This window comes from Rhinopithecus roxellana, chromosome 20 (genome assembly GCF_007565055.1).
Source record: "Rhinopithecus roxellana isolate Shanxi Qingling chromosome 20, ASM756505v1, whole genome shotgun sequence".
Lineage (NCBI taxonomy): Eukaryota > Metazoa > Chordata > Mammalia > Primates > Cercopithecidae > Rhinopithecus > Rhinopithecus roxellana.
In genome coordinates this window covers 77,827,990-77,848,043 of record NC_044568.1, presented here as the reverse complement: position 1 = coordinate 77,848,043, position 20,054 = coordinate 77,827,990, and the positions used below count along the sequence as shown (strand labels likewise).

Genomic DNA, 20,054 nt, shown 5'->3' with positions numbered 1-20,054 from the left:
AGCACTTTGGGATGCTGAGGCAGGTGGATCATCTGAGGTCTGGAGTTCAGACCAGCCTGGCCAACAGGGCAAAACACCATCTCTATTAAAAATACAAAAATTAGCCAGGCGTGGTAGCGCATGCCTGCAATCCCACCTTCTGGGAGGCTGAGGCAAGTGAATCACTTGAACTCGGGAGGCAGAGGTTGCAGTGAGCCAAGATAGTGCCACTGTACCCCAGCCTGGGCTACAGAGCGAGACTCTGTCTTAAACAAACAAACCAACCTGATATGTATACTAAATAAATCCAGAAAAACAGCAGAACACTCTTCATTAATTAAGACCCTAACGTGCCTATATAATTATATTTTTCCTGTAGGACTGTGTATTATTTGATTGTCTCTTTGTGAATACAATTTTTGTATTATTTTCCAAAGAAAATGAACAAATCAAATCTTTTCTCTAGCATGGTTTAATGATGAATTTGCTAAAACTGATAATCATGACGCATAAAACTAGCAGCTTTGCCTGAAGACACTGCTACAGTTTTGTATCCTACAAATAAAAACATTCTTATATTATTATAAAGGGAGAATTCAACCAGGTGTGGCACATGCCTGTGGTTCCAGCTACTGAGGAGACTGATGCAGGAGGTTCACTTGAGTCGAGGAATTAGACACTGCCGTGATCTGTAACTGCACCACTGCACTCCAGCATGGGTGACAGAGCGAGACCCTGTCTCAAAGAAAGAAAGAAAAAAAAAAGCAGGATTCCTATAAAAAAAAGAAAATAAAAATATGGTGAATTTATAATTGAATGTGCTATGTTGTTATTTCTGACGGGAGAAAAGTGCTGTTTTGACTGGAAATTAATGAGAACGAAATCCTGTACTTAAAAATTTAAACATCAGATAACTGGGAATTTTTTCCTGATTACCTTCTGGTTTCATAAATTTCAAACTTTGGCTTCTCTAATGCTCACGTATTACAGGTGCCAGGCACCAGAGACCACATTCCCAACACAATCAGGCTAACAGGCTATAATTACCTATATCCAGAAATGACTCTGAATCACAAACACATCCCACTCAACACAAACAAATCCCCCAATCACAAAATGCCTGAAACCACTCTACTGCCATCTGACACAAAGAAGAAATCAAGGTGAAGAGAGACAGGGGTCTTAAATAACTATACTTAAAATATCTTACCATTGTAAAACTGATGAAAACGTCCAACCACGCGAACATATTGTTACTATGGCCCTTCTAAGGGCCTTTGGAAAACGCCCAAACTAGTAAAAAGTGCTGAAATTTAAGCTCTGCAGTAAAAAAGTGCCTTTACATTTGATGCATACAAGAGACTTGTAATATGTGTTAATTACAAAGCATAATAAAGTGAACATCTTTGAAACACCCGCAACAAATAAGTAGAATACTATCAGTAACCTGCATTTACTTATGTTTCTCCAAATAATGCCCCTTGCACCTCTTCTCCATCCTGATGAAGTTTCCTAAACTTAGTTTATACTTCTATTACTTTTTCTACAGTTTCATCATAAATGTCGTATGTAAACAAATAAACTGTTTAATTTTGTTGAGCAAATTATAGCTAATACTTGTTTTTTCAGTTATATGTATGTATAAAATTCATCCACGTGCTTGTGTATAGCAATAATTCATGTTCTTCTTTGCACTGTAATAATTCACTGGGCAGATATTCCAAAATTTGTTCATCTGATCATTTGTGAAAGATCTTTGGGTCACCTCCAGTTGCTTTTTTTTGTTTTTGAGACAGGGTCTTGCTGCTCTGTTACCCAGGCTGGAGTGCAGCATGGCTCACGGCAGCTTCAACCTCCTCAAACTATCCTCCCACCTCAGCCTCCTAAGAGGCTGGGATTACAGGCATGCACCAACACACTTGGCTAATTTGTAAAAAAAATATTGTGGATATTGGGTCTTACTATGTTGCCCAGGCTAGTCTGAAACTCCTGGGCTCAAGTGATCCTCATGCCTCAGCCTCCCAAAGTGCTGGGATTACATCTCCAGTTCTTGTTGATGTTCTGACACAACAACGCTATTCTGAACACTTCTGTCTCCAGGTGCTTATGTAAAAGCATTTCCTGAGTGCATTTCTGGATACTAAAAAGGTATCTATGTTCAACTTTTCAAGAAAGCCAAATTATTTCCTAGAGCAGTTCTACCAGTTTGCATTTATACAGTCAATATATAAGAGTTACTGAGCCACATCCTCTTGAACCCTTGGTATTGCCAGACTTTATTTTAGCCAATCTACTTGGATAAAGAATTAGCTCTCATTGTCTTAATTTGCCTTTCCCTAATTACTACCATCTTTTCCTATGTTTATTAGCTATGTTTACTTGTCTGTAAAAATTCCTGGTTATTTCCTGCTCATGACTTCTTCGGGTGTTTTTCCTCTTTCATTTTTAAAGCATACTTAACATATTATAAACCATATTCCAGCCGGGTGTGGTGGCTCACACCTGTAATCCCAGCACTTTGGGAGGCTGAGGTGAACGGATCACCTGAGGCAAGTTCGAGACCACCCTGGCCAACAAGGTGAAACCCTGTCTCTACTAAAAACTACAAAAATTTGCTGGGCGTGGTGGCACACGCCTGTATTCCCAGCTACTTGGGAGGACGAGGCAAGAGAATCACTTGAACCCAGGAGGTGGAGGTTGCAGTGAGCCGAGATCACATCATCGTACTTTAGCCAGGGCAACAGAGTGGGACGTTGCCTTAAAAAAACAAAAACCAAAAACAAAAACATATTCCTTTGTCAATCCTTTGTTATATGAGTTACAGGTCTCTTATTAGGCTCTTCCTAATTTTAATATCGTCAAATTAAATACTTTTTTTTCTTTTATGGTTAAAGTTTGATCTCTCTTCCTTGTGACATCCTTCTCTACCCCATGATGTTGTGTGAAATAGCGAAGCCTACTGGTGGTAAAGAAGCCTTTCGCTGATGTAAGTTATTTAAGGACGTGGTGCTATACCACGGCTGTGCAATTATTACAATATACAGTAGGATCGCAGAGTGCCAGCTCAGAGTACATTACTGTTAAACTTCATAAAAAACATGAACTAAATGATCATTAACATTACATACTTTATAACTGGTTAAACTTACGGCTCTGAGGAGAGGTGCAAGTAAGTTAAATATTTCTAACTATATAGTTTGCCTATCATTGAAACTGTTTAGTGAAGTTGAATTCATTGCTGAGAATAAAAAATAACCACCCAAACTAATCGTGGATCCCTACCATCACCAGAACTCCTCTCTTCAGCCAACTTCAATTCTTTGCTGTCACATAAGCCAAAACTCACAGATCTTTGAGATGGAAACACCATCCTATAAACACACTGCAAAAGATGAATTATATTTTCTCAAGTTTTAATTATACGTTCTCAAGTCTTTTACAATTTAAGTCCTTAATCCATCTAGAATTTATTTTAGCACAGAGGAAAGGACTTATTTTCATTTTTCCCTCAGATGTGTAATTGCTTGGCTGTATCCTCACTGTTAAATTTCATTTAAAAATCATAAAATAATCTAATCTGTAATCTGTTTTATGATGATGTAAATCCTACTGAATATGTTTACCATCCTTTACCTTTAACTTTTTTTTTTTTTGAGACGGAGTTTCACTCGTGTTGCCTAGGCTGGAGTGCAATGGTGCGATCTCGGCTCATCACAACCTCTGCCTCTAGGGTTCAAGTATTCTCCTGCCTCAGCCTCCCGAGTAGCTGGGATTACAGGCGTGTGGCACCACGCCTGGCTAGTTTTGTATTTTTAATACAGATGGGGTTCCTCAATGCTGGTCAGGCTGGTCTCAAACTCCCGATCTCAGGTGATTTGCCCACGTCAGCCTCCCAAAGTGCTGGGACTACAGATGTTAGCCACCACACCCGGCCTACCTTTAACATTTTTTTATCAATTTGTTTCTTGCAATACCCAAAAATTTTCACCTAATGTCTTTCAACAGAATTTAATCCATTTACATTAGTTATATATGACATATTAAAACCTTAATTTACACTATTGTTTCTATATTATTTAATATTAAGATGTCTTTTTTTTTTTTTTTTTAAGATCTGAATCTGCTTCACAATTGCATGGAACTGACTACCTTTAAAGATTTCTGGCTTGGCACAGTGGCTCACGCCTGTAATCCCAGCAGTTTGGGAGGCCGAGGCGGGCGGATCACTTGAGGTCAGGAGTTCAAGACCAGCCTGGCCAATGTGGTGAAACCCTGTCTCTACTAAAAATACCAAAAAACAAACAAACAAAAAAAAACCTTAGCCGGGCATGGTGATAGGCATCTGTAATCCCAGCTACTCAGGAGGCTAAGGTGGGATAATCACTTGAACCCGGGAGGCAGAGGTTGCAGTGAGCCGAGACTGAGCCATTGCACGCTAGCCTGGGCAAGAGGAGCGAAACTGTCTCAAAAAAAAAAAAAACAAAAAAAAACCAAATTGATATAAACATTCATGTACAAGTTTTTATGTGAACATGTTTTCATGTTTCTTTGTTCTATATACCTAGCAGTAGAATTATCTGGTCATGTGGTAACTCTAGATTTAACCTTCTGAGGAACTACCAGACTGTTTTCCAAAATGTCTGGAACAACTTACACTCACACCAGCAGTGGATGAGAGTTCCAATTTTAACACCCTTTTCACCAACACTTTTTATTTGTCTTAATATAGTTATCCTGTTGCAACTGATGTGGTGCCTTGTTGCCATTTTGATTTGCATTTACCTGATGGCTAATGATGTTGAGCATCTTTTCACGTACTTCTTGGAGGCTTGTGCATCTTCTTTGGATAAATGTCTATGCAGATTCTTTGAGAATTTAAAAATTGTGTTATTTGCCTTTTTACTACTGGCTTGTAAGAGTTCCTTATATATTTTAGATTAAGTCCCTTATAAGATATAATTTACAAACTTTCCCTCATATTCTATGGATTGTCTTTTCCATTCCTTGATGGTATGCTTTGAAAACAGTGTAAAATTTTTCATAAAGCACAATTTCTAAAGATTTGAAAACACATTTACATGTGTCTTTAGCAAAGATATCAAAGCCTAATCCAAGGTCCTAAGAATTTTGAAGTTTTATAAGTGCTTATATTTAGGTTTTTCATCCATTTTTGTTAAGTTTTGCATATGGTGAGAGATAGGGGTCTGTTGAGAACAGGCCCCCAAATCTGGCCATAAACAGGCCCCAAAACTAGACATAAACAAAATCTCTGCAGCACTGTGACATGATTGTGATGGCTATGACGCCCACGCTGAAGGTTGTTGGTTTACCAGAATAAGGGCAAGGAACACCTGGCCCACCCAGGGCGGAAAACCCCTTAAGGTGTTCCAGAACCGTGAACAACAGCATGAGCAATCTGTGCCTTAAAGACATGTTCCTGCTGCAAATAACTAGCCAGAGCCCACCCCTTTGTTTCCTGTTTTAGTGAAATTATAATCTATAGAAACAATGCTTATCACTGGCTTGCTGCAAATAAATATGTGGATAAAACTGTGTTCGTGGCACTCAGCTAGGAAGGCTGTTAGCCCCAATTCCCATTCTGCACTCTATATTTCTATGTGTCTTTAATTCCTTTAGTGCCGCTGGGTTAGGGTCTCCATGACTGAGCTGGTCTCAGCAAGTGGTGCCCATATGAGGGGCTTGAACCCAGGTCGAAGGGTCACCAGAGCGATGGTTGGAGAACGTGGAACTACGCTGGAGGACACCTGAGTACTCTTAAGCAATCCCTGTGGTGAGTAAGAAGGGGAGCTCGGAAGCATCAGGATAACAATGGGACAAGTGTGGGCTCTGGTTCATTCCACCTTGGAACCTTTTCACACTGATGAGGAGGAGGAAGGAGGGTATAACAAAGTAACATGAGAGGTGACAGAGCAGGTCTGTTGACCAGCTAAAGCTAAAGCAGCAAAGGAGGGAGAGGTTTGTCCCTACCCTTCTGTACCCCCTCATTATTTTGAAGAAAAAGAGTGGCCTGACCCTCTAGATCTTTCTTTTCCAGAGGACAGTGGGTGAAAAGTAGTTGCCGCAGTAACTGTTCGGGCAGCGCCTCAAGCGACCCTTCTCAGTTCTATTCATGAATTCAGCAAGCTAGACAAGAGGGTGACACAGAGGCTTTGCAGTTCCCTGTTAGAATACACCACCCAGATTAACAGGGACTTTTGAGCCTTTTATCTTTAAAATACTTAAATAATTTAAACAAGTTATTAATCAATACAGACCAGGTTATCCTTTTGTAATAGGACTGTTAAAGAATGTTGCTGTCTCCAGTTAGATGATGCCAGCAGTCAGGATGGTAGGATTACTTCTAGGTAGGTCTAGTTTAAATTTATTTATTTATTTATTTATTTATTTGACGGAGTCGCGCTCTGTCACCCAGACTGGAGTGCAGTGGCAAGGTCTCAGCTCACTGCCAGCTCCACCTCCCGGGTTCATGCCATTCTCCTCCCTCAGCCTCCTGAGTAGCTGGGACTACATGTGCCCACCACCACATCTGCCTAACTTTTTCTATTTCTAGTAGAGATGGAGTTTCACCATGTTAGCCAGGATGGTCTTGATCTCCTGACCTCATGATCCGCCCACCTCAGCCTCCCAAAGTGTTGGAATTACAGGCGTGAGCCACTGTGCCCGGCCTCTGGTTTAAATTTAAAAGGAATGCAAGTACATACAGGAGTCATTAATTCAGATTACAATGGGGAAATTCAAATTGTTATATATACTTCTGTTCCCTGGAAAGCAGAGGGAGGAGAGCATTTACCATAGCTCCTGATTCTGCCATATGTGGAAATGGGGAAAAGTGAAACTAAACGAACAGAAGGATTTGGAAACACAAATAAACAAGGCAAAACAGCTTCCTGGGTGAATCAAATTACTGATAAATGTCCTATCTGTGAAGTAACTATTCAGGGAAAGACATTCAAAGGTTTGGTAGACACAGGAACGGACATTTCATTTCATTCATTTCTCTACAGCACTGGCTGGCTGCGTGGCCAATTCAACCTGCTCAATTTAACACAGCTGAAGTTGGTAAAGCACTGGCAGTATATCAAAGCAGTTATATCTTGCATTGTGAAGGGCCTGATGGACAACCTGGGACTACTCAACCAATTGTAACTTCTACATCTATAAATTTATGGGGGAGAGATTTATTACAATAATGGGGAGCACAAATTCTAATTCCAGAGCAATTATACAGCCCTTAAAGTCAACATATGATGCATGAAACGGGGTATGTCCCTGGTATGGGGCTGGAAAAATTTTGCAAGGTTTGAAGGAACCGCTTCAAGAGGAAAGACAAAGTTCCCGCCAAGGTTTAGGATATCATTTTTGATGGCAGCCATTGTTAAGCCTCCAGAACCTATACTTTAAAATGGTTAACAGATAAGCCAATTTGGATAGAACAATGACCGCTGAGCAAAGAGAAACTGGAGGCTTTAGAGGACTTAGTTACTGAACAATTAGAAAAAGGACACATAGCTCCAACAATTTCCCCTTGGAATTCTCCAGTTTTCGTAATTAAGAAAAAATCAGGTAAATGGAGAATGTTAACTGACTTAAAGGCCATTAATTCAGTTATACAACCTATGGGGGCATTACAGCCAGAATTGCCTTGTCCTGCTATGATTCTGGAAAACTGGCCTTTAACAGTCATAGATTTAAGACTGTTTCTTTTCTATCCCCTTAGCTGAGCAAGACTTTGAATGGTTTGCATTTACAATTCCTGCACTAAACAACCTGCAGCCTGCTAAGTGTTTTCATTGGAAAGTGTTGCCACAAGGCATGTTAAACAGTCCAACAATTTGCCAGACATATGTAGGGCAAGCAACTGAATCTACTCATAAAAAATGTTCAGTGTTACATTATTCATTACATGGATGATATACTTTGTGCTGCCCCCACTCGAGAATTATTACTCCAATCTTATGATCACTTGCAAATTGCAATTTCTTACGCTGGTTTAATTATAACTCCTGACAAAATTCAGACTATTGCTCCTTACTCCTACTTGGGGACCTTAGTAAATGACACAATAGTGCCACAGAAAGTAACCATATGTAGAGATCAATTGAAAACATTAAATGACTTTCAAAAATTACTAGGGTAACCTGCTTTAGGCATTCCTACCTATGCCATGAGTAATCTGTTTTCTATCCTTAGAGGAGATCCTAGTCTCAATAGCCCTCAGCAATTAACAAAGGAGGCTGAGACAGTTACAGCTAATTGAGAAGCATGTGCATAAGGCTCAAATAAGTAGAAAAGATCCAGAGAAGACTCTAGATTTGCTAATTTTTTCAACTCAGATTCACCTACTGGTGTTACTGTTTAAGAGCAAGATCTTGTAGAGTGGCTTTTTCTTCCACATACTAATTCACGGACTCTAACTCCTCATTTAAATCAAACCGCTATTACGATAGGAAATGAGAGAACTCGGATTGTTAAATTACATGGATATGATCCTGGAAAAATTATTGCCCCTCTCATGAAGGCACAAATACAGCAAGCTTTTATAAATAGTCTTACTTGGCAAACCCATTTAGCTAACTTTGTGGGTATTCTCAATAACCATTTTCCTAAAACAAAACTGTTCCAATTTTTGAAAATTTTGAAATTTAATTGGATTCTCCCTAAAATAACTAAATGTAAACCAACCGAGGGTGCTCAAAATGTCTTCACAGATGGGTCTAGTAATGGTAAATTTCTTATTCTGGCTTGAAAGGTAAAGTTTTTCAGACACCCTATACTTCAGCTCAAAAAGCAGAGCTTGTAGCTATAATTGAGGTATTGACTGCTTTTGATATACTTATTAATGTGATTTCTGATTCTTCATAGGTGGTTCATTCCACACAATTAATTGAAACTGCTCAGTTATGATTTCATACAGATGAACAACTGATTATTCTCCCAATTGCAAACAGCAGTTAGGAGTAGAATACACCCTTATACATCACTCACATTAGGACTCATACACCTCTTCCAGGACCTTTGACTGCAGGGAATCAAATGGTCGATTGCCTAGTTGCTAATGCAGTATCTAATGCTAGACGCTTTCACAATTTAACCCATGTTAATGCCTCTGGTCTCAAATGCAGATACAGCATTACCTGGAAAGAAGCTAAAGCTATTATCCAGCGACGCCCAACTTGCCAAATGGTGCATTCCTCATCTTTTACAGGAGGAGTTAATCCTTGTGGACTGGAACCTAATTGTCTTTGTCAAATGGATGTCACCCATGTTCTCATTTGGGAGACTAGCTTACGTGCATGTATGTGTAACCTTTTCTCACTTTGTCTGGGCTACATGCCAATCAGGACAGTCTTCTGCCTGTGTTAAATGTCACCTTTTGCGGTGTTTTGCGGTGACGGGCATTCCAGCCTCTATTAAAATGGAAAATGCCCCAGGCTATACTAACCAAGCTCTACCTACATTCTTCTCTATATGGAATATTAAACACATTACTGGCATCCCATATAACTCTCAAGGACAACCCATTGTGGAACGAATGAATCTCTCCCTGAAACAGCAGTTGCAAAAGCAAAAGCGGGCAAACAGGCACTACAGGACACCACATAGGCAATTGAATCTAGCATTATCGACTAAATTTTTTGAGCCTTCCTAAAGGCCAGATGCTATCAGCAGCTGAACAGCACTTACAGAAACCAGCTGCAAAGACAGAAGCAGAACAACTGGTTTGGTGGAGAGATCCGATAACAAAAAGTTGGGAAACTAATTATTTTACCCCAAGTAAATTAATAACGGGGTAGAGGTTATGCTTGTGTTTTGCCAGGACCGAATCAACAGCCAATCTGGGTGCCACTGAGACACCTAAAGCCTTACTATGAGCCAGATACTCAGGAAGAGGTTTTGGGAGGATCCCAAAGACCCATCAGTTGCAGTTATGTTGAGACTGACACTGAGGAGGACCCCAACTGTCACGCGCAACACCTGTCGAATGCAGCCACCTACCTGGGGACAAATCAAGAAGCTGTCACAGATGGCGGAAGAAAACCTGAGGAAAGTGGGACAACCAGTCACAATGAGTAATTTAATGATAGCTATGACAGCGGTAATCACCACTGCCCTAAGTATTCATTTAGCAAGGGCTGACACAGAGAACAATTATAGTTATTGGGCATATTTACCTCTTCCACCATTTCTACAGCCTGTAACTTGGCTGGACCCTGCAATGGAGGTATACACTAATGATAGCTCTTGGATGCTTGGTCCTACAGATGATAGAGGCCCGTCTCACCCACACGAGGAAGGAGCTGTTACGAATATTTCTTTAGGATTTGAACATTCACCTATCTGTTTGTGAAAGGCCACTAGTTGCCTACCCCCTCGCTATCAATCTTGGCTGGCAATAATGCCTAGACATAATTACTAGATGATACAGTTACACGTGCCTTCTGGTACTATTTGTAAACAGAATTGGACCTGGCCCGAAAAAATGAACGTACTTGTTTGGGAAGATTGCATTGCAGAACAGGCAGAGGTGCTGCGCAATGATTCCCATGGAATCATTATAGATCGGTCCCCTAAGGGGATGTTTAGCATGAATTGTACCTCTCAGTCAGCATGCCATGGTCACACTATGTTCAACTGGTCTGAACAAAGTGGTCAGATGGCAGAAATGGTAAGAAGAAAAACAAGAGTTCCTATTATCTGGAAACATGGCAGTATAGTGGCACCTCAACCTCAAATAATATGGCCTGCTCTAGGAGCTAAACACAAGGATTTGTGGAAACTATTAATGGCTCTCAATAGGATCAAAATTTGGGAAAGAATAAAAAGCCATCTAGGACAGTCTACAAACTTGTCTTTGGATATTGCAAAATTAAAAGAACAAATATTTAAAGCATCCCAGGCACACCTAACCTTAATACCAGGAACTGGAGTACTTGAAGGAGCTGCAGACAGATTAGCAGCTATTAACCCATTAAAATGGATAAAAACACTTGGAGGCTCTGTGATTTCAATGATGATTGTGTCTTGAATCTGTGTTGTCTTTGTATAGTCTGCAGATGCGGATCCTGACTCCTGAGAGAAGTAGCTCACTGTGATAAAGCCACCGTTGCTTTCATCGTCTTGCAAAAACAAAAAAGGGGGACATGTTGGGAACAGGCCCCCAAATCTGGCCATAAACAGGCCCCAAAACTGGCCATAAACAAAATCTCTGCAGCAGTGTGACATGCTTGCGACAGCTATGATGCCCACGCAGAAGGCTGTTGGTTTACCAGAATGAGGGCAAGGAACACCTGGCCCACCCAGGGCAGAAAACCACTTAAGGGATTCCTGAACCATAAACAATAGTATGAGCAATCTGTACCTTAAGGGCATGTTCCTGCTGCAGATAACTAGCCAGAGCCCATCCCTTGGTTTCCTGTTTTAGTTAATCTATAAACTAGAGAAACAATGCTTATCACTGGCTTGCTGTCAATAAATAACTCTGTTCGTGGCTCTCAGCTCTGAAGGCTGTCAGTCCCCTGATGCCTACTCCACACTCTATATTTCTATGTGTGTGTCTTTAATTCCTCTAGTGCCACAGGGTTAGGGTCTCTATGACTGATGTGGACATCCAATTGTTACAGCACAATTTTAAAACACTATTTCTTTCCTTTTTTATGACACCCTTATACAAAACAAATTGACTTTAAATGAGAAGGTATATTTCTGGGTTCACAATTCTATTACATTTGTGTATAGGTCTGTACCACACTATCTTGATTACTGTCATTTGTGAGAAGTTTGGAATTCAGGATGTGTAAGTCCTCCAACTTTGTTATTCTTGGAGAAGACTGTTTCGGCTATTGTGGGTCCCTTGAATTTCCATATAAATTTTAGGATCAGATTACCAATTTCTGTCTAGTATGAGTGTGGTGATGTTCCCTACCATTATTGTTCAGCTGTCTATCTCTTTAACTACAGTAATATTTAATGAATTTGGGTGGCCCAGTGTTGAGTGCATGCATATTTAGGATTGTTATATCCCCTTTTTGAAATGATCCCAAATAAGGATCATGTTTGGACGGCGCGGTGGCTCAAGCCTGTAATCCCAGCACTTTGGGAGGCCGAGACGGGCGGATCACGAGGTCAGGAGATCGAGACCATCCTGGCTAACACGGTGAAACCCCGTCTCTACTAAAAAATACAAAAAACTAGCCGGGCGACGAGGCGGGCGCCTGTAGTCCCAACTACTCGGGAGGCTGAGACAGGAGAATGGCGTTAACCCGGGAGGCGGAGCTTGCAGTGAGCTGAGAGCCGGCCACTGCACTCCAGCCTTGGTGGCAGAGCAAGACTCCGTCTCAAAAAAAAAAAAAAAAAAAAAAAAAAAAAAAAAAAAAAAAAAAAAAGGATCATGTTTGTCTGTCTTTACTACTTTTGATTTAAAGGCAATTGTATGTGAGATATGTATAGCTGCTCCTGCTCAGTTTTGGTTTCCATTACACAGAATATCTTTTTCTGCCCCTTCAACTCGAGTCTAAATGTGTCTTACCATGTAAGATGAGTTTCTGGTAAGCAGCATATACTTGGTTGATGGGTTTTGAAAATCCATTCCATCAGTCTCCCTTTTCAGTGGAGCATTTCATCCATTCATGTTCAATGTTAGTATCAATATGAGAGGTTTTGATCCTGTCACATTATCAATTATTACCTAATTGTTTTATAAATTCTTTCCTTGTCTTCCTCTGTATTTGTGGTATAATGGAATTATATTGTGTTGCCCTTTGATTCCTTTCTCTTCTTCCTTTATGTGATTGTTTTATATGACCTCCGATTCTTAGACTTTGATGAGTTTTTTTTACTTCCAGTTTTAATTTGTAATTTTTGTGGGTATGTAAGACACTTTGATGTAGAAATGCAATGTGTAATAATCACACTGGTAGGCCGGGCGCGGTGGCTCAAGCCTGTAATCCCAGCACTTTGGCAGGCCGAGACGGGCAGATCACGAGGTCAGGAGATCGAGACCATCCTGGCTAACACAGTGAAACCCCGTCTCTACTAAAAATACAAACAAAACTAGCCAGACGTGGTGGCGGGCGCCTGTAGTCCCAGCTACTCGGGAGGCTGAGGCAGGAGAATGGCGGGAACCCGGGAGGCGGAGCTTGCAGTGAGCTGAGATCTGGCCACTGCACTCCAGCCCGGGCGACAGAGCGAGACTCCGTCTCAAAAATAATAATAATAATAATAATAATAATCACACTGGTAAATGGGGTATCTATCCCCTCAGCATTTATCCTTTGTGTTACAAACAATCCAATTATAGTCTTAGTTATTTTTAAATGTACAACTAGGTTACTGATGACTACAGTCACCCAGTTGTGCAATTAAATACTAGGTTACTAGGTCTTAATTCATTCTAAATACTTTTTTTTTTTGTTGAGACAGAGTCTTGCTCTGTCACCCAGGCTGGAGTGCAGCGGTGTGATCTTGGCTCACTGCAACCTCTGCCTACTGGGTTCATGTGATTCTGCTATCTCAGCCTCCTGAGTAGCCGGGATTACAGGTGCCCACCACTATCACACCAGGCTAACTTTTGTGTTTTTTAGTAGAGAGGTGGTTTCGCCATGTTGGCCAGGCTGGTCTTGAACTCCTGGCCTCAGGTGATCCACCCGCCTTGGCTTCCCAAAGTGCTGGGATTACAAGTGTAAGCCACTGTGCCTGGCTCATTCTAACTACTTTTTATACCCATTAACCACCCCCACCTTCCTCCCCAACACCATATACCTTTCCCAGCCTATGGTAACCATCCTTCTACTCTCATAAATTCAAATGTTTTAATTTTTAGCTCCCACAAATAAGTGACAACATAAGTGTGTCTTTCTGTGCCTGGCTAATTTCACTGAAGATGACCTCTAGATCCATCCACATTGTTGTAAATGACAGATCTCATTCTTTTTCATGGTTGAATAGTACTCTATTGTGTATGTGTACCATATTTTCTTTATCCATTTATCTGCTGATGAGCACTTAGGTTGCTTCCAAATCTTGGCTATTGTGAACAGTGCTGTAATAAACATGAAACTGCAGATACCCCTTTGATAAACTGATTTCCTTTCATTTGGGTATATATTCAGCAGCAGGATTGCTGGATTGCATGGTAGCTCTATTTTTAGTTTTTAAGGAACCTCCTAACTGGTCTCCATACTGGTTGTACAAATTTACATCCCCACCAACAATGTACAAGGATTCCCTTGTCTACACATCCTCACCAGCATTTCATATTACCTGTCTTTTGAATAAAAGCTACCTTAAATGCGGTAAGATGATATCTCACTGTTGCTTTGATTTGCATTTTGTTGATGATCAATGACGTTAGGCAACTATTCACATGCCTGTTTTCTATTTGTATCTCTCCTTCTGAGAAATGTCTATTCAGGTAGTACCACTGTATAACTGGATTATTAGACTCTTTCCTACAGAGCTGTATGAGCTTCTTATATTCTGGTTATTAATGCCATGTCAAACATGTAGTTTACAAATATTTTCTCCCATTCTGTGCCTTGTCTCTTTACTTTGTAGATTGTTTCCTTTGCTGTGGAGAAGCTTTTTAACTTGAAGTGATCCAATTTGTCCATTTTTCATTTGGTTACCAATGCTTATAAAAATTTTTTGCCCAGAAAAACATCCTAGAGAGTTTCCCCAGTGATTTCTTCTAGCACTTTTATAGTTTGGGAACTTAGATTTAAGTAATCCATTTTGCCTTTTTATATACAGTGAGAGATAACAGATCTAATTTCATTCTTCTGTATGTGAATATCCAGTTTTCCCAGCACGATTTATTGAAGAGACCATCTTCTCGCAAACGTTTCACCTTTGTCAAACATGAGTTCACCCACTGTAGGTATATGGATTTGTTTCCGGGATATGTATTCCGTTCTACTGTTCGGTCTGTTTTTATGCTAGTACCATGCTGTTTTGGTTACTATAGCTCTTACTTGAAGTTGTAAGGTAACGTGATTCCTTTAGTTTTGTTCTTTTTGTTCAGAATAGTGTTGGCTATTCTCAGTCTTCTGTGGTTCCATACTAATTTTAGGACTGTTTTCTCTATTTCTGTGAAGAATGTCATCCATACTTTGATAGCCACTGCACTGAATCTACAGACTGCTTTAACTAGTATGAACATTTTAACAATATCAATTCTTCTAATCCATAAATATGAAATATATTTCAGTTTTTTTGTGTCCTCTTCAATTTCTCTCATCAGGGTTTTACGGTCTTTATTGTAGGTATCTTTCACATCTTCGGTTAGTTAGTAGGTATTTAATTTTAAAGAAAGATAACAATCACTACAGCTTGGCTCTCAGAAAGCCACATTCCTAGGAAAAGGGGAAGAGTACTACATTGAGGAAACACCCCATGGGACAAAAGAATCTGAACAACAGTCTTGACCCCTAAACCTTTCCTCTGACAGAGCCTACCCAAATGGGAAGGAACCAGAAAACCAATTCTGGTAATATGACAAATCAAGGTTCCTTAACTTCCCCTCCCCCACTGCCTGCGCGCGCACGCGCGCACGCACACACACACAAAATCACACTAGCTCAGCAGCAGTGGATCCAAACCAAGAAGAAATCCCTGATTTACCTGAAAAAGAATTCAGACGGTCAGTTATTAAGCTAATCAAGGACGCACCACAGAAAGGTGAAGCCCAAATTTAAGGAAATCAAAAAAAATACAAGAAATAAGGGGAGAAATCTTCAGTGAAATAGATAGCATAAATAAAAAACAATCAAAACTTCAGGAAATAATGGACACATTTATAGAAATGCAAAATGCTCTGGAAAGTCTCAGCAATAGAACAGAACGAGCAGAAGAAAACTTTAGAGCTCGAAGACAAGGTTTTCGAATTAACCCCATCCAACAAAGACAAAGAAAAAAAAGAGTAAGAAAATACGAACAAAGCCTTCAAGAAGTCTGAGATTATGTTAAGCAACCAAACCTAAGAATAATCGGCATTCCTGAGGAAGAAGAGAAAGCTAAAAGTTTAGAAAACGTATTTGGGAGAATAATCAAGGAAAACTTCCCAGGCCTTGTTAAAAACCTAGACATCCAAATACAATAAGCTCAAAGAACACCTGGGAAATTCATCGCAAAAAGATCATCACCTAGGCACACTGTCATCAGATTATCTAAAGTTAAGATAAAGGAAAGAATCTTATGAGCTGTAAGGCAAAAACAACAGGTAATCTAACAGCAGATTTCTCGGCAGAAACTCTTCAAGCTAGAAGGATTTGGGGCCTTATCTTCAGCCTCCTTAACAAAACAATTACCAGCTAAGAGTTTTGTATCCAGTGAAACTAAGCTTCATAAATTTAGGAAATATAGTCTTTTTCAGACAAATGAATGCTGAGCGAATTCATCACTACCAAGCTAGCACTGTAAGAACTGCTATAAGGAGCTCTAAATCTTGAAACAGATCTTGGAAACACATCAAAACAGAACCTCTTTAAAGCATTAATCTCACCGGACCTATAAAGCAAAAATACAATAAACAAACAAACAAAAAACCAAGGTATAAAGGCAACAAATAGCATGATGAACAGAATAGTACCTCACAACTAAATACTAATTGGATTAGTCCATTTTCATCTGCTGGTAAAGACATACCTGAGACTGGGAAGAAAAAGAGGTTTAATTGGACTCACATTTCCACATGGCTGGGGATGTCTCAGAACCAGGGCAGGAGGCGAAAGGCACTCCTGACATGGCGGTGGCAAGAGAAAAATGAGGAAGAAGCAAAAGCGGAAACCCCTGATAAACCCATCAGATCTCATGAGAGTTACTCACTATCACGAGAATAGCATGGGAAAGACCAGCCCCCATGTTTCAGTTACCTCCCCTGGGACCCTCCCACAACACATGCGAATTCTGGGAGATACAATTCAAGTTGAGATTTGAGTGGGGACACAGCCAAACCGTATCATTAACATTAAATGTAAATGGCCTAAATGCTGCACTTAAAGGATACAGAATTGCAGAATGAATATTCATAAACCAACTATCTCCTGCCTTGAAGAGACTCACCTAACACATAGGGCTCACATAAGCTTAAGGTAAAGGGGTGGAAAAATACATTCTATGCAAACGAATATAAAAAATGAGGAGTAGCTATTCTTAAATCAGAGAAAACAAACTTTAAAGCAACACTGCTTAAAAAAGACAAAGAGGGACATTATATAATGATAAAAAGCATTATCCAGTAGAAAAAATATCACAATCCTAAATATGGAAGTACCTAACACTGGAGCTCCCAAATTGATAAAACAATTACTACTAAACTTAAGAAACGAGATAGACAGCAACACAATAATAGTGGGGGACTTCAATACTCCACTGACAGCACTAGATAGGTCATTAAGACAGAAAATCAACAAAGAAACAATGGATTTAAACTATACCCTGAAACAAATGGACTCAACAGATATTTACAGAACATTCTATCCAACAACTGCACAATATACATTCTATTCATTACACATGGAACTTTCTCCAAGATAGAACATATGATAGGCCACAAAACAAGCCTCATTAAATTTAATAAAACTGAAATTATATCAAGCACTCTCTCAGACCATAGTGGAAAAAAACAGGAAATCAACTCCAAAAGGAACCTTCAAAACCATGCAAACACATAGAAATTAAATAACCTGCTCCTGAATGATCATTGGGTCAACAATGAAATCAAGATGGAAATTAAAAAATTTGTCAAACTGAATGACAATAGAGATAGAACCTATTAAAACCTCTGGGATATAGCAAAGGTGGTGCTAGGAGGAAAGTCCATAGCCCTAAACGCCTACATCAGAAAGTCTGAAAGAGCACAGACAATCTAAGGTCACACCTCAAGGAACCAGAGTAACAAGAAAAAACCAAACCCAAACGCAGCAGAAGAAAGAATATAACTAAGATCACAGCAGAGCTAAATGAAATTGAAACAAACAAACAAAAAAAAATACAAAAGATAAATGAGACGAGTTAATGGGTGCAGCAAACATGCCACATGTATACCTATGTAACAAACCTGCACGTTGTGCACATGTACCCTAGGACTTAAAAGTATAATAAAAATAAACAACAAAAAAAGAAAAATGAAACAAAAAGCTGGTTCTTTGAAAAGGTTAGTAAAATTGATAGACCATTAGCAAGATTAACCAAGAAAAGCTGAGAAAAAAACAAAAAACAAAAAAGCTCAATTAGAAACAAAACAGGAGATTTGACAGCTGACACCACAGAAATATAAAAGACCATTCAAGGCTAATTCCACACCTTTACGCGTGTGAACTAGAAAACCTAGAGTAGATAGATAAATTCTTGAAAGATACAACCCTCCTAGCTTAAATCAGGAAGTAGGTACCCTGAAAGACCAATAACTTGCAGCGAGATTGACATAGCAATTAAAAAATTACCAACATAGGCCAGGCGCAGTGGTTTACACCTGTAATCCCAGCACTTTGAGAGACCAAGGTGGGTGGATCACCAGAGGTCAGGAGTTCAAACCAGCCTGGCCAACATGGTGAAACCACATCTCTACTAAAAATACAAATTAGCCGGGAATGGTGGCACACGCCTGTAATCCCAGCTACTCTGGAGGTTGAGGCAGGAGAATCGCTTGAGCCAAGATTGTGCCACTGCACTCCAGCCTGGGCAACATGTTGAGACTCTGTCTCAAAGGAAAAAAAAAAAAAAAAAAGCCCAGTACCAGAAAGATTCACAGCTGAATTGTACCAGGCATTCAAAGAAACATCAGCACCAATCCTGACTCTATTCCAAAAGATAGAGAAAGAGGGAACCCTCCCTAAATCATTCTATGAAGCCAGTATCACCCTAATACCAAAACCAGCAAAGGACATAATCAAAAAAGAAAACTACAGACCAACATCCCTGATGAGCATAGATGCAAAAATCCTTAACAAAATACTAGCTAACTGAATCCAACAACACATCAACAACATAACCCACCATGATCAAGTGGGTTTCATACCAGAAATGCAGGGGTAGTTTCACATATGCAATTCAATAAATGTGATACATCACATAACAAGAATTAAAAACAAAAATTATACACTCATCTCTAAATAAACACAGAAAAAGGATTCAACAAAATCCAGCATCCCTTTATGATTAAAACGTTCAGCAAAACTGGCATACAAAGGACATACCTCAATGTAATAAAAGCCATCTATGACAAATCCACAGCCAACATAATATTAAAAGGGGAAAAGTTGAAAGCATTCCCTCTGAGAACCGAAACAAGACAAGGATGCCCACTCTCACCACTTCTCTTCCTAGCCAGAGCAATCAGACAAGAGAAAGAAATAAAGGGCATCCAAATCAATAAAGAGGAAGTCAAACTGTCGCTGTGTGCTGATGATGTGACTGTATACCTAGAAAACCCTAAAGACTCCTCCAAAAAGCTCCCAAACTAATAAAGAATTCAGCAAAGTTTCTGGATACAAAATTACTGTACACAAATCAGTAGCTCTCCTATATACCAGCAGCAACCAAGCTGAGAAACAAATCCAGAACTCAACACCTTTTACAACAGCTGGGGGCGGGGCGGGGGGCGAGGGGGAAGACAACAACTTAGGAATATACCTAACCAAGGAGTCAAAAAATCTCTACAAGGAAAATTACAAAACACTGCTGAAATAAATCATAGATGACACAAACAAATGGAAACACATCCCATGCTCATGGATGGGTAGAGACAATACTGTGAAAATGACCACACTGCTATGAGCAATCTAAAAATTCAATGCAATTCCCATCAAAATACCACCATCTTCTTCACAAAACTAGAAAAAAGAATCCTAAATTCACATGGAACCAAAAAAGAGCCTGTATAGCCAAAGCAAGACCAAGCAAAAAGAACAAATCTGGAGGCATCACATTACCTGATTTCAAACTACTTTATAAGGCCATAGTGAGCAAAACAGCGTGCTACTGGTATAAAAATAGACACAAAGACCAATGGAACAGGATAGAGAACTGAGAAAATCAAATACTTAAAGTCAACTGAG

The 20,054-nt window shown here is 39.7% G+C and overlaps 1 protein-coding gene across 1 annotated transcript in view; it reads right to left on the bottom strand.

Moving 5' to 3' along the window:
• ATF7IP2 (activating transcription factor 7 interacting protein 2) overlaps positions 1 to 20,054 on the bottom strand; it is a 102,890-nt gene that overhangs the window by 58,305 nt on the left and 24,531 nt on the right. The window contains exon 2 of the mRNA XM_010370259.2: positions 597 to 752. The gene's annotated coding sequence lies outside the window, so the exon portion shown is untranslated. The remainder of the gene's footprint in view (positions 1 to 596; positions 753 to 20,054) is intronic.